The sequence below is a fragment of the Rhineura floridana genome, chromosome 6 (genome assembly GCF_030035675.1).
Source record: "Rhineura floridana isolate rRhiFlo1 chromosome 6, rRhiFlo1.hap2, whole genome shotgun sequence".
In the NCBI taxonomy this organism is placed as follows: Eukaryota; Metazoa; Chordata; class Lepidosauria; order Squamata; family Rhineuridae; genus Rhineura; species Rhineura floridana.
Window position 1 is genome coordinate 25,875,619 of NC_084485.1, and position 15,608 is coordinate 25,891,226.

At 39.9% G+C, this 15,608-nt stretch overlaps 1 protein-coding gene across 8 annotated transcripts in view; it reads left to right on the plus strand.

Annotated features, from left to right (window-relative positions):
* The first annotated feature begins 2,800 nt into the window (after positions 1–2,800).
* Positions 2,801–15,608, plus strand: part of ZNF217 (zinc finger protein 217) — a 50,856-nt gene continuing 38,048 nt past the window's right edge. Inside the window, exons 1-2 of one of the 8 annotated variants that reach the window (XM_061631233.1) lie at positions 4,575–4,712; positions 4,806–4,996. The gene's annotated coding sequence lies outside the window, so the exon portion shown is untranslated. Of the gene's footprint in view, positions 3,084–3,119; positions 3,242–4,574; positions 4,713–4,805; positions 4,997–5,053; positions 5,096–11,481; positions 11,578–15,608 lie in introns of those variants that run through there. The other 7 variants (XM_061631234.1, XM_061631235.1, XM_061631236.1 and 4 more) reach the window with 7 other exon arrangements.

The following is a 15,608-nucleotide window of genomic DNA, read 5'->3' on the forward strand; positions in this document are numbered from 1 at the left end:
ATTTAAAGAAGTACTAATATTCACTTATTTCTTTCACATACACTAATTTTAAAAAGTTATTTGGGGCAGTGAGAGACACACACCCCAATATGAAGATACGGAGGACACACACACCCATACAGCCAGTAGCGTAGTGACACATTCAGAAGTGCAGGGTCCCTTCATAATACAGTAGGGCCCCGCTTATATGGCGGGTTAGGGACCAGGCCCCCGCCGTAAAGCGGAAATTGCCGTAAAGCGGAACCCATAGACTATAATGGGGCTGTAGCGCGAAAATGATGTGAAAACATCGCAGAACATTGCAAAAGAGCAAAAATCGGCTTTAAAATAGAAAACAAAAGCCGCCGCATTAGCGGAACGCCGGGAAGCGAAGCGCCGGGAAGCGGGGCCCTACTGTAGTCACAGTCACACCCTCTCACAGCCACACCCCCTTCTAAGAGTATACAACAATCTAAGATTATAGGACAACCTGGCCAGGCTTGAATACAGGAATACCCTGCTATATGGACTTTCACTTTATGGAAACTCACGAGTACGGACATATTACAGTAGCACCATTCCCATTTACGTACACTCGCTTTGCAAGAACAGACACTTAACGGCATGACGCCACCGCCCGATCAGTTTCCAACTACAAACTTTTTCTTAAAATAAGGCTTACTGTGTTTATTTTAGTTATAAATGCGTTATTTACATCAGTTATGCCCGTATATGACGATTGCAGTGCAGTATATGCATCAATAAGTGAAAAAAGGTAGTGCTTCACTTTAAGTACATTTTCGGTTTACGTACTTGCATACGTTAATGCAGGGTATTCCTGTACCGCTTTCTGCTTCTCTATCACTGTCACCATTTGACTGTCCTTTGTCGCTGTGAGAAACATTGTTCAAATTACTGAATTCAGTGTCTACATGTTTATCTCCTGCTGCTACCAAACTGCTTGATGATGTAGACAGGATGCTATCATCAGGATTCACTGTCTCCTCTGCAATTACAGAATTCTCACTCTCCACAACTTGGCTGTTTGAAGTAGTTACAGGAACTCCTTCGCTCTGATTGGTTCCAATCAGCAGGAAAGGAGAAGGAAGCAAGTCAAATGACTCTTCTCAGTGGCTAACAGACTTCCCTTTTATTCTGATTGGCTTGTAGGATGCTAGAGACACAGGGACCCTGCTGGGACCTAGCTCCCAAAAAAGTAAAGAGTCTAAGACCCCCACCCAAGACCCTGGATGACTACATTCTTGCATAAGGCATATACACTGGTACATGGGCAGAGCAATCCTGAGAAGGGGTAGAGAAGTGCAGAGCAGCAGATTCTCTGCTGCATCCACAGCCCTGTTGGCTCCTGCGGAAGGGAGAAACATACTCTCCTTTTTTTTCTAGGCTGGGCAGCAGAGAGCCTGGAGAACAGAGCAGCCTAAGATTCAGCAGACCTATGGTTAGCTCTGCTCTGACCCCATAATGCCCCACCACCTGTGGGGAAAACACAGCTGCTGATAGTGTTTTCTTTGCCACACTTTCTGGGGCTGTCCAGACTTCATATCTCTCCTCAACCTAATAGGCAAGTCCCTATTACTCAGCATCAGGACCTCACCTGTAATTTGGGAATAATGATGCTGAGACAATGTGAAGCATTTCAAACACTCAAAAAGGATTTTATAACTATATCAGAGAGCTGGAGGGCAGTAGATAACATAGGGGAGATCCGAGTTCAAATTTCCCCTCAGCTGGATTGGTAACCTTAGACTGTGTACAAATCAAACGTTTAAACCACATGACCCCCCCCATCCTGCAAAATGTAGTTTGTTAAGGGTGCTAGAAATTGCAGTTCTGTGAGGGATAAACTACAGTTCCCAGGATTCTTTGGTGTGTATGGTACATACCAAGCCTTAGTCCAATAAGTTGCTAGCTCTTGGCCTAATATCTCACAAGATTAGTTATGAGGCTGTAAGGCAAGTCTGGGGAACCTTTGGTCCTCCAGATGTGGCTGAATTACATCTCCCATCAACCCCTGCAAGCATAGTCAATGGGAGTTACAGTTCAGCAATGGCTGCAGAGGGCCAAAGATCCACACACAAGCCTGCTGTAAGGGGGCAGTTTCATGGATGTGCTCTTTGGCAGAAAAGCCAGATTCTAATAAGGGGGGAGGAACAATAAATAAATATATAAAAACTCTGCTTGCCTCTCTTGTTCATACAGAAAGTCTGTTTCTTGTCCCCCTCACCTTTTCACTTCCCTGTTCCTCATTCTAGGCCTGAAAATATTTCGCCTCCTTTTCCGAACCCTTGTCTCCAACTCTCCACAAATTTATCAGCAGTTGGAGGCGCGGGGGATGGGGTGGAGGGACGGAGGAACAGGAATAGGATTTCCTTAAATTTAGGACTCTCTCAAGTTAAGGACTTTCCCCTGGAGACAGTGTTTTCTTTATAACAACGTGTCTTGCGGTCCTTAACACATTTCCCATGACTTAAAGTATCTGATGAAGTGGAGCGTGGTCTATGAAACCGTATGCCATAATAAATGTTAATCTTTGAAAGTGCCCCAAGACTCTTTTGGCTGTTTTTGCTGCCACAGACTAAGGGCAGCTACCCCTCTGGAAACTTGTTTTCTTTCTTCAACGGCCTTCTCCAAAGACTAAATCGCGGCTCCATTTTACCAAGCAGGCCCTCGCCCCTCGTCCTCCTCCCGGTCAAGCCCTCTTACTACCGGACACGCAACAAACCAGCCCCTTCACCCTTCCTTCGCCTCTCTTTTACCCCTCACGCCCACTGTGGAAGGCATCAACAGGCCCACCACCATGATTTGTGTGTCTGCGCGTGCATGTGTTTTGATTTCAGGCCTCAACTTTTGGTTCCCGCCTCCCAGCTAGGACTGCTGGGCGGGCAGGGGAAAGGCAAGAGTCCGAGGGAGGGTAGAACCGATGACTGTTAAGGCCCCGCGAAAAGAGCTATGAGAAGACGGAGCCGCCCTGCCCATTGTGGGGTAAACAAGGCCAAGCGTAGTCGAGAGGGCCATCTTGGCGACAAGCGATCAACGATGAGTCACTCGGGGGTACATGATATAATCTCATCGTGAGGTGATAAGTACGGGAAAATGCCTACGTCCATTCGGGGGGTGGGGTCGTGAAGGGCGACGAATGAGCTTCCCATCTTCCAGAATGGAATTAGGCTACCTCTTTTTGGAGAAGGGTCATTGTCCCGTGAAAGGGGGGAGACGAATTTCCTACCTTGTTTTCCAGACGGTGTGTGTATGAGTAAACCGATATTCTATTTTTTTTAAAAGACATTGTGTCCGTACTTCTGGGCCCACTTGCCTGGGAGTAACTGCCATTGAACTCAGTGGGTCTTTCTTGAGTAGACAGGTATAGGATTGCATTGTAAGGTTTTCTTCCAGGGGGATTATTGCATTCAAAACTGGCATTCCGTGATAGGGATTTATAATTGCAAACGTTTGTTGTTGTTCAAGGGTGTATTAAAGAAGTATGATGATGGCTCTCTGAGAGGGGGCGGGGAGTTGTTGAATAGATCGGCCCTTGGTATTGAATCCATCATCCTTTCCGTCTCCAGATATTCCTGGATTACAATTCCCATAATTCTTGACCATTAGACACGCTGGCCATCTGGGGGCCCAAAGTCTGGACTAGATGTTTGGGCTGAACCACTTGGACACAAATCCCGTTGAATCCGGTAGGGCTTTTACTTCTGAGTAGACAAACATAGTAGGACTGTTTAAGCAGTGGCTCAGTGGATATCAACAAAGAATCTAGTGGCATGTTCAAGGAGTATGACACTTAACAGAATATCATAGATACGTTTTGAAATAATTTAATAGTTGATTGTTACTGTAACAATGTAGTGATTTGCATATTCTGTTGTGAGCCAATTTGAGCATATTTTAATGGGAAAGTGGCATATAACTTTAAATAATAAAAAGTCCACACCCCAAGGTGTTTACAGTTTTAAATAGAGAGGGCCATGTAGACAAATGCAGATACACTTGATGCCACACATAAAAAATATATCACGAGGGGATCATAATCCCATCCTGAAACCATGTAGGGATTGTGGAGAGAACCACCTTTGGCGATGGGTTGAACACCTTTGTGTACTTTAATTGATATCTTACTGTGTGCTTGTTTGTGTTTTCATTTTACTGTTTGATTTCTTTTGAAAGTAAAGCAAGATACACGTTTAACATATAAAAATAAATAAAAATTACTTTTGTAGGCTTCCTTGGACATTTCTGGATTTAAAAGGCAGTATATAATTCCTCCCATGTTGAATTAACTGCTGTAAACACTCACACACAATCAAAATGAACAGGTGTGCGTTTGCCTGCACAGAGGGGGAATATACCTTCTACTTCTCTCCCCCACCCATCCTTTTCAAAATTGGGTTTCTAGCAGTGTCCTTATTACAGCATCTCGAAGCCTCTTTCTCCTCTTGCCCTGCCGTTTTCCAAATCTTTCTTTTCCCCAAATGGTGTCAGGAAGAGAGAATCTGAAAGGATCAGGTGTGTATGTGTGGCAGTAGCTCACGCAACAAGCTTCAAAAACTCCCAATAGCCCTTCTTCCTCCTCTTCCTCCTCCCCCTCCCTCAAGAATCCCTCCTCCCTCTCTTCTTTCTCATTCAAACACAGCAACTCCTGTTGTGTCAGTTTTATCTTCTTCCACCGCCACTACCCACCACTAGGCAGAGGAGATCAGCAGCAGGTATAGTAAAACCTTTTCCAAAACGCCACCTCTTTTAAAGGTCTCTTCGTTATGTTAGATTTCTTTTTCTTTCACCCCATCCGCCACCAAAAGGGAGGAAGATAAATGCATGAAGAAGAAGAAGATTAGCCTCCCCGCTTCCTCTAAACTTCTTGCTGTGTGTGATTGCTGCCTCGTCTTTGCCGGCTGCAGCCCCTCTCTCTACCCCTACCCCCACCACTCCGTGTGCCGCCTCCTTTCCCTGCTATCCAAGGAGATGTTTGAAACTTCCATTATAGACATAGGTATTTGTTTTCAATACTCGATATGTCGATCTTAAGGGGGAAGGGGCGGGGGGAGAGGGAGGATCTTCTTTGTGAGTCAGGGATGTTCCTGGAGGAAAGGTTTGTAATGTGTCTTGCTCATGGCTGGGGGGGGGGTGGGGGGCTGGGAGGCTTGAGGGTCAGATTTGCTAATGAAAAGTTTATTGATTCTTTTTTTGTTAGTTTCATTTTGAATGCTTCTTATGCGGAACCTAATCTGCCCCCGAGCGTTTGCCGAGTTAATTATTTTTCTTAATATATGTGTGTGTGTATGTACATACACACACATGCATACATGTTGATTTTTTAAAAGGGGGGAAGAAAAGAGCTCTTGAAAAAAATTAAGCTACCTACTTGGCTCTTGCAACAACAATAGACTTTGCTAGAAGAGGAGGAGAATACAAATTCATAAAGAGTGTTTGGTGATGTGAATTGACTTCCGTATTCTGATACCTTACCTAGATATGGGGAAACATTAATTATTGGCTTCACTTGGGGTATGTTTGATTTCCTGTAGTTGAAATAAACAAATTCCATTCGCCAAAAGCAGTCTTTCCACATGCATTCTCCTGAGCTCACCCCTCCCCCTTTATAATGTGCTGTGTATGAATCCCCTTGTGAGTATCTGAATTGAAGTGTAAGAGTTTTTGAAGTAGTGGCCAGCAAAATTTCTGTGTTGGTTTTCTAGCTGAAAGGCATTTGGATTTGAAAAGTAAATAACCCCAGTATACTATTGTTTAGATTGTTTACAAAGAAAAGCAAAAAGAGTTTACTGTTGTGTGTGTTTAAAATTTTTGTCCTTTCTAAAATGACCTTGAAAGCTAAAATATATACCACTTCTAATATATAGTGAAAAGCAGAAATAGAACCTTAAGCGTGTAGATGAAGTGAAATCTTTTACAGAAGAATGAAAAGGGAAGTTTCTGTATGTGAAGAAACAGAAGGAAATAACACACAAAAATGGGGGGAGGAGAGTCATATCATTCTTCACAATGTATTAGGCCTTGAAAAGCTTGCTTGATATGTTCAGGAAGGCAGAGAAATAAAATGCCTAACTACAAATTGAATAGCAGGCATTGACTTGCTGACCACTTTTGTTGGCGGCTTGGGGCTGTTTTTTGTGTCTGCAAAGGTATCTGAGCCCAGTGCTTATAACAATGGCTTGCAAATGTTTTCTCGCCATGTTTTGTTACACTTCAGGGTTCTTCTGTAGATTTGGGATTGGAGATCACCCTTTTAAAAACATGTGATGACTGTTCATGGTTAGATGTTTTCTTGGTCAACATGAAAGGATTGCCTCAAATAAGTAGGTTAAACTGCTGTCTTTGGAGGTGGGGGAGGGAAAGTGGGTGGAGTTTGTTCCTCTCCCCCCCACACACAGTTTTATGTGAATTGATGACTCAGTATTCCAGCTTGTGATGGATCATCAGTTCCTACCTTTTAGTATGAAGAACTCCCACTTGAAAGAATTCTGAAATGTATATGTTGCATAAAAAACCTCAAGGGAGGGGAGAGAGGGGGGAGAATTCCCTTAGTTTTCTTGAAGTGATGTGACTCTTGAGGCTTTATTCAAATAATGATCATGCAGAAGAAACAGCTGTAGCCGAGAATATGTTACAGTGGACTATTGATTGATCTGATGTATCAAGTCATATTCTCTTCTGTAAAGCCTAAGAGTTGTTGACTTCAGTTTCATTGTGATTTTGTGTGTGCATGCATACATGCATAGGAGTTTTTTTGTCTTTGGTTTTTGGAGAGGGAGAAGAGTGTAGGCCTGTTTGGAAAAAATTAAGATATGCATATTGCTATTTAAGGACAGATCTGATTTTTTTAAAAAAATAATTGTATAAGGTTGATTCAATTATGTCTTCATCGCTTTGGAGCTGGTTGAATGACTTGACATGAGATTAGGTGCAACAAAAGAGAAAGCAGGGGAACAACAGCTGCCTTCCAGTTCTGAGGCACTATTGCTCATAGCAGGAAGGCATTTTATCTTTTAGTGCTGTGTTGTCAGGTTTAAATGTTAAATATTTATATTCCTGTGAAAGGTTGTTAGACTACACTTGTGTAAAAAAAGAAAAGAAAAGAAGCACCCACAAACCATGCATTTAGAATCTTTGAAAAACATGATGGCATATATTTCTGCCTTTACCACAGCTCTTTTAAGTTCTGATGTTAAAATATCGAATCATCCTAACTTTTAACTCTGCTTCTGTTTTGGCTCTGAAAAGAGCCACCACTAGTTTGTACTTGCTTGGCTGCTGTGTGGTAAGAACTTTTTAAGGTGTGGCTTTAATGGCAGCTGATGATTCTTGCTGAGAAACAAGTCTTATTTTTGGTACTTTTCTCTCTGGAAATTCTGTGTGAAACAAAATTGCAACATTGAATGTCCCCTTTAAAGAAAAGGTTGACTTTAAATTGACCACTGAGGAGCTCATTTCCTGACATTCATCCATGCTGTCTTAAAGGAAATAAAGACCAATGCTGAATACATTTCCCCAGCTTATGTATACTGCATGCATATTTTAAAATATAGGTGTCTTTTCTACAAAGGTTCAATATAAGTAACTTTCTCATGACCTATAGATGTTGGGGTTTTCTGGGTTTGTTTTGTTTTTTAACCACAGCTTTTCTTATAATGGTAGCCCATTTTAGAGTGGATGGGGAGCCATTTCCTGGATTTGTTTTAATTAAGGACTGTTATTTATAAACTTGTGGTTCCTAAAATGTAGAATTGTAATGGGAGTCAGCATTTATAGGGGTTTTAAGAGAATTGCTACTGACTCCTTCAACAAGAATTGTGTTAGATTCCAGATGGAGAGCTATTGGATAACTTGGGATATCTTCTTTGTTTTGGTGGGGACTGGGGATATGGATGGAAAAAGATATTCTTCATTATTCTTCTACATTTGTTGGTTACATTTTAGGATTTTTTATAAAAGTCTCAGCCTCTCAAATGTTTATCTGCACCTCTTGCTATATTTGCATCCATAGAATTACATGGTTGAAGTTTTTTTTGCCTCCTTATATATATTTACACACACATACACCATCAAAATGAAAATCACATCCCTGTTCCTAATCATGTTACTTGAAAGTAAGTCCCACTGCCCTTAGTATGGCATAATTTAAATTGTCTAAATATGTGGTTTATTGTATTTGATGTATGACTGTTGTGAACCGCCCAGAGAGCTTCGGCTATGGGGCGGTATATAAATTTAATAAAATAAATAAATAATAAATAAATAATTCCAAGTAGTGTGTTCAGGATCAAGGTGCAAATTATATGTTGTCTAGAAAAAATAGTTAAATGGGATTACAGATCTCATTTGGTTTTCAGTGTGGTAGCAGTTGTGTAAAAATGGAACTTTGTAATTCCTTTTAAAAGTCAAGGAAGTAGTAACAAGTATGGCCTAATTTTTAAAAACAAATATTTAAAAGAGAAAATCCTCACTAGTTTTATGCCAGGTATGGAGAAATGTTATGCATGCCATGCCCACAAAAACCCCTATTGGAGAATGACTTCTCTCCGCCCTTTACCTATAGTTAAAATGACTAAGCTTTCCTAACTTAGGCAAATTTGAAAGAGAAGCTTGTCCTTCGAGTTTACTTGCTTCCACTGAGATTCAGATGATTGAATAAGTACGGCTATTGGACTGTCATTTACTTATTTATCTCATGTCATCCTTTCCAATTCAGCCTACTATTTAAATGTAGAAAATCAGCAAAATTTCTGCCACAGCAGGGCTGCCATTACTAAGCTTACAAGCTCTCCTTTATTCTCATTCTCTTGATTAGAACATCAGGAGTCCAATACAATGGCCCCCCTTCACATAATTACATTTGCTGTGCCTTTGGCATAAAAGATATTTATTCATTATGAACACTTTTTGAACATTTTTAATGACATTCACATCTGTGTAAGGCTCCAGCAAATAAAAAATAGCAGAGAAATAATACAGAAAAGGAATAAAAAGCATAAAGCATAGATCCTATCTTCAGAGGTTTTAAATGCTGATTTAAATTGGTGAAAAACATGTTTGTATAAATGTCTGTGTAATCAAGTTTTTGGACCTTAAGGATGGGGTGAGCAGTCTGTACAGCTTGTGTGTGTAAATGTGGCTTAACAATTGTAAATTAAGGTTTACTAGACCAAAAGTGAGCTGGGAGCATTTCTGTTTTTGTTCCTGTTCTCAGTCTGGGGCCACATGTGGGTGTTCTTAAAAATCTGTTTTGTAATTGATCAGCAGTTAGTTGAATTCTTGGTTTACACTTTTTACAGTTGGTTCATAATAAAGTTAAAGAATGTTTTGCTCTAAGCAAGTAATCCTTTGGTCTGTCCAAGAATTGGAGGAATTCCAAGAATAGAAATTTTCTCCTTTTTCAACCTCCTGAACTGTTCACATCAGCCATAGCAGCTTTAGTTAGCATCCTTGGATGACATGGCAAAAGAGGTCAGCAAATAGCACTTTGTGTTGCCAGTTTGTGTGTGTTGGAAAAGCCAGGTTAACTTTTCTAGTACTTGCTTGCTTCAGTTTGTTCCTGATGGTAAGGGACATTCCATTTTACAGGGAACAATTCCTGGCACTTCAGATAATGTGACAAATCACTTTTTTGTCAGATGAGTCTGTTAACCAGTTGGGGTGATCAAAAGGAGATCATATTATCAACCTCTAAATATTCAAAATAACAGTTCTGGTTTAGAAATATAGAGCTTGCAACCGATGTTTTTAGGTTGCAGTCCTATGCACACTTATATAGGTCTAAATTCCATTGAACAGAGTGGGCTGTTTGAGCAAACATGCATGGGATCGTGCTTTTAGAGTACTTGTCTTCTGGTTTTGCTTCAGATATAGTACCTTGGTGCTCTGTAAATCCTGAGGCATAGAAACTTCTAAAAATTAAATGTAGAACTGGCTTCCTAAAAGGAAGTGGAGATCCTCTCTAGAGGCTGTAGCCTACACAGAATCTAGAGTAGGGACTAGGTGGCAGGCAGTAGCTTGTGTTTTCTCCCCAACCTGAGATATGAGAGAAGACAAGGTAGTTACCTTATATTGTTGTGTCATGTAAACATCTACAAAATGTTTTTTGCCTTCTAGTGAATACATTTTGCTTGTAGGTCTCACAAGGAAACTCTAGAGAAGAAACTTGGAATAGAACCAAACATGTTGCAACATACTTTCATGCAACACTCAAAATAGTGCAGTAAATCATTTTACCCACTAGGAAATCTTCTTTGGCCCTTGTTTTCAAGGATGATTGGGCTCTTGAACGACACGGATGCCTTGAAGATCATGTTCTTGGTTGTTTAATGAAATATACTTTTTGTACTTGTTAAGGTTGAGCGACTGTAACTATATGGCTTGAAAGTAAGCAGTTCGGTAAATTGCTTGTAGTGTATGCTAGGTAACTGAGGGTGAAAGTGACCATTTTAAAGAGCATAGGTTGTTTGGTAAAAACAACAACACAAATACCAACTATTGCCCTCTTATCTAGGGCCTTATGTTTGATGTATTGCTGGGTTGGTCATAGCAGTCTTTATAAAGAACAAACTAACCATATTGCTAAATATTAGTTGTACTGCAATGCTTTGTGGGGTGATTAATTGTAAAAACCTGGGAATTGCTTCCTGTGGCCTTTTTCAGGGAAACCTTGGCAATAGATTTAGGTTTTATTGGAATAGTTGACAGCAAATCAAAATAGTGATAATCCTTTGAAGCTGTAGCTAATAATAAAAGTTGTTCTCTATTAATATAGAATTTCTATAGAAGTTATTGACTTGGGTTGCATGTTGGTCATTCCTCGACAAGACTACATAGCTACAACTTTTCTTCTGCATTCTGAAGTCAACATCCAATGGTAGACATTCCCAGTTGTCTGTCATATACATATATTGTATGAACTTTAAAGTGGCACACTCAAAGAAGCACTCTTATCAGTAATAGGCCCACATTATGAATATGTTGCTGGAGTATACCACTTCAGAGTGCAGGTGGGAGAATCAAACAGCGGAATGCTTTCTCCATACAAAATGTTTGCTAGTTTTTATACTTGCAGGAAGCTGCTGTTTATTCATTCTTCACCTGTATTATTTTTTTTTAAAGTATTCAAACATTTGATTTCCCCATCTGCAATGTGATGTGGTATATCTAGCAGAAAATTCATTCTGAGGGCTTTCTAATTATTTGGCTCTTAATTAAAACCAATCTATTGGCTATTGCCTATCAAGTCTGTTTTACCTTTGACTCAGACAATTCATATATTTAGTTGAACAAAGTGGTGCAGAACTCTGGGAATTAACAATTTCATTGTACAGATGGTGGATCATGTGTTTATGTGCCTCCCCCATGTTTTTTTAATAACAACCCTGCATATGGAAAGCAGCAAGGTTTTGTTGCTTCATTCCTTTTCATTTCAGGTTGCTGGAAACAACAGGAGGGGCGAGTGCTGTTGTGCTCAGGTTCTGCTATGCAGGCTTCCCATGGGCATCTGGTTGACCACTTTGGGAACTGGAGCTGGACTTGATGGGCAGTTGGCCTGATCCAGCAGGCTCTTACGTTGAGGTACACTCAGACATGCAATAAAGTTGCAGTTTTAAATGGTAGAGTCCAAGTATAACTGTATTACATGGCTTATTTGGAAGAGTAAATTGGTTTGGAAAAACTCAAATTGGACCAAACATACTGTTTCTTTTTTACCTTAAGTGGTGTAGGGCAGTAGGAGTATTAAAAACTGGTATTCCTACCTGTTTTTCTCTGAGGAAAGATTGTGGCATTTTGTTCATTGTTGGACTTAAATAGTAATGGTATTAGTAGGATTCCTTGCTGCAATTTACACACAGCGTTAGAAAGAAACTCGATACTATGTGCCAGTCTTGGGTTTCTTTAAAACAGCTGAGAGCCTTAAAGCCTGGGTTGTATTATATTAAAAAGTTGATGCCTTGAAATAAACTGATACAAATAATTTTCAGTAGTTAATCTGACTGTTCTCAGCCGAGGGATAGATGTGGTATATTGGCATTGAGATATTTGATCACAGAATTATGCTTGATGGGCTTTAAGAAAGCTTGATCTTATTATTAAAATGACATGAGTTTTATATGTGGGATGTAAGAATTAAAATCTTCCTCTTAAAAGGCTAATCTGAGAAAACAGTTTTGGTAGCTCCTGTTCAGAGAGGATATAGAAATTTCTAGGTGCTGCTCAGTCTCATAAGAAAGAGAACTCCCAAGATGGAAACTGTAAAGAGTATTGCTTTACTTAAAACTATCTTGCTATCTTGAGCACTTGCTAGTGTAGGTTGCATGCTTGTAAGGGGTAGCACTTCTTTAAATGAGAACACGATGGCACACAGAGAGCAAACCTACATCCCCTTTCTTCTCTCTCTCCCTACTGCCACCCTACACCATTTACATATGAAGTATTACCAAATAATAAATATTGTCCAGGGATCACTTCAATGGATATTGTTTTCCTTGAACTAATGCACTTAAAAAAAGCTTCCCGCTAAAGGCAAAATATTTGTTTCTTGTAAACACATTTTTTTGAGCAACCAAAAAGACGACTGTACACGTGGACATCACCAAATGGTCAATATAGGAATCAAATTGATTATATAATTGGTAGCAGAAGATGGAGAAGTTCCATACTTCCTGCAAAAACAAGACCAGGAGCAGACTGCGGTACAGATCATGAACTGGTCGTATCAAAAATCAGAGTAAAGCTAAAGAAGAACAACAAAGTAATCATGATGCCAAAATACAATTTAAATAATATCCCAGAAGAATATAAAGATCAAATAAGAAACAGGTTTGAGGCTTTAAACTTAGTTGACAGAGAACCAGAAGAACTATGGAGTGAAGTCAGAGACATGATCAGGGAAGAGTGCAGAAAGACAATACCGCTAGTTAAAAAGAGAGAAAGACCACAATGGATGACTGAAGAAACTCTTAAAATGGTTAAAGAGAGAAAGAAAGCAAAAGGAGACAGAAGCACGGTTAGAATCTTAAATGCAATAATACAGCGACTAGTATGTAGAGACAAAGAACTATTACAATAGTTATTCTACAGAAATAGAAGAGGACAACAAAAAGGGTAGAACAAGAGACCATTCCAAAAGATTAGAGAGATTAAAAGGAAATTTAAACCAAGAGTAGGGATGTTGAATAATCAACAGTAGAACACACTGACTCACTGAGATGAAATAAAAGGAAGATGGAAGCAATACACTGAAGAACTCTATCAAAGAGATGCCAGCATGACAGATTCATTCATGGAGGAACCGTATGAGGAAGAAACAGAAATTTTAGAATGTGAGGTGAAAGCTGCTCTTAAAATACTTGGAAGAAACAAATCACCAGGAACAGATGGCATACCAATAGAGTTGCTACAAGCTACTGAGACTGAATCTGTCCAAAGTTTGACAAAAATTTGTCAACAAATATAGAAAACTAAAGAATGGCCCACAGACTGGAAGCGTTCAATATACATCCCAATTCCAAAGAATGGGAACCCAGGGAATGCAGTAATTATCAAACTATTGCCTTAATATCCCATGCAACTAAATTAAGATTCTACGACAAAGACTCTTACCATATATGGAGCAAGAAATGCCAGACATCCAAGCTGGATTTACAAAGGGAAGAGGCACCCGAGATCATATCTCAAATCAGAGCTTGGAAAAGTTACTTTTTTGAACTACAACTCCCATCAGCCCAATCCAGTGGCCATGCTGGCAGGGGCTGATGGGAGTTGTAGTTCAAAAAAGTAACTTTTCCAAGCTCTGTCTCAAATATATGTTGGATAATGGAATGGACCAAGGAATTTCAGAAGGAAATCCCCCTGTGCTTCATAGCTTACAGCAAAGCCTTTGATTGTGTAGATCACAAACAACTATGGAATGCTTTAAAAGAAATGGGGGTGCAACAGCATCTAATTGTCCCGATGTGCAACCTATACTCTGGACAAGAGGCTAGTGTAAGGACAGAATATGGGGAAACCTATTGGTTCCCCATCAGGAAGGGTGTGAGGCAGGGGTGTACTTTATTACCCTATTTGTTTAATCTATACGTAGAACATATCATACGGAAAGTGGGATTGGAACAAGATGATGGAAGTATGAAAATTGGAGGGAGAAATATCAATAATTTAAGATATGCAGACAATACCATACTACTAACAGAAACCAGTAATGATTTGAAACAAATGCTGATGAAAGTTAAGAGGAATGAAGAAAAGCAGGACTATAGCTGAACGTCCTATGTAACCTTAAAGCTGACAACGAGGACATTGAACTTGTCAAGGATGATCAGTACCTTGGCACAGTCATTAACAAAAATGGAGACAATAGTCAAGAAATCAGAAGAAGGCTAGGCCTGGGGAGGGCAGCTGTGAGAGAACTAGAAAAGGTCCTCAAATGCAAAGATGTATCACTGAACACTAAAGTCAGGATCATTCAGACCATGGTATTCCCGATCTCTATGTATGGATGTGAAAGTTGGACAGTGAAAAAAGCGGATAAGTGAAAAATCAACTCATTTGAAATGTTGGAGGAGAGCTTTGCAGATACCACAGACTGCAGAAAAGATAAATAATTGGAGTTAGAACAAATTAAACCAGAACTGTCACCAGAAGCTAATATGATGAAACTGAGATTATCATACTTTGGACACATAATGAGAAGACATGATTTAGTAGAAAAGACCATAATAGTGGGGAAAACAGAAGGGAGTAGAAAAAGAGGAAGGCCAAACAAGAGATGGATTGATTCCATAAAGGAAGCCACAGACCTGAACTTGCAAGATCTGTACAGGGTCGTTCATGACAGATGCTCTTGGAGGTCACTGATTCATAGGGTCGTTGTAAGTCATAATCGACTTGAAGGCACATAACAACAACTTTTTCACACCCACAGTGTATCTTTTCCAAATCCAGAAATGTGTTGTCTTGATTCCATCAAATGCAGGCCAAACATTGGGAAGATAATCCATATGCACCATACAAGAGGCAGATCCAAAAAGACAAAAGGGGTGGTTTGCTCCTACCCTGAGTCAGGCTGACCTGAACTAATTGGTTCCTACTCTGTGTGTGCTGGAATTTCCATTACTAATTAGAATGTGTTTAGTGCCTTGTTCAAAGCTGAGTACAGGTAAACTCTCCATCCTAAAGATTTCCCAGTGTGACAGTGTTCTTCTCTCTCAAACTTTAAATGAGAACATAGATATCAAATCTTCTTAATCAAAGAAAAGGAAGAGATGATACAATTTTAAGATTCAAAGTCCCTTGTTGGCAATCCTAAGGCACATTACATGCCATTAATATTTTTCTGGTATCAAGTGGTGGTCACTGTATGTGACCAATCTATTGAAATGACCGGATACTTCTTTGGATCGCAGCCTCTTTCTTTTCACTGGGCTAGTCCAATAGTCCAAATCGTAGTGGAATTTTGACCCCCCCTACCTCAACTAACAAACCCTCAAGATATATCTCAAATTGCTTTTTGTAATTCTGCATCGGATACAAAAGCATTTAGAAGACCAGCCTCTATGTTGCTTGGCAGAGACCCCTATCCAAAAACCCCTTGGGTATGCGGAACT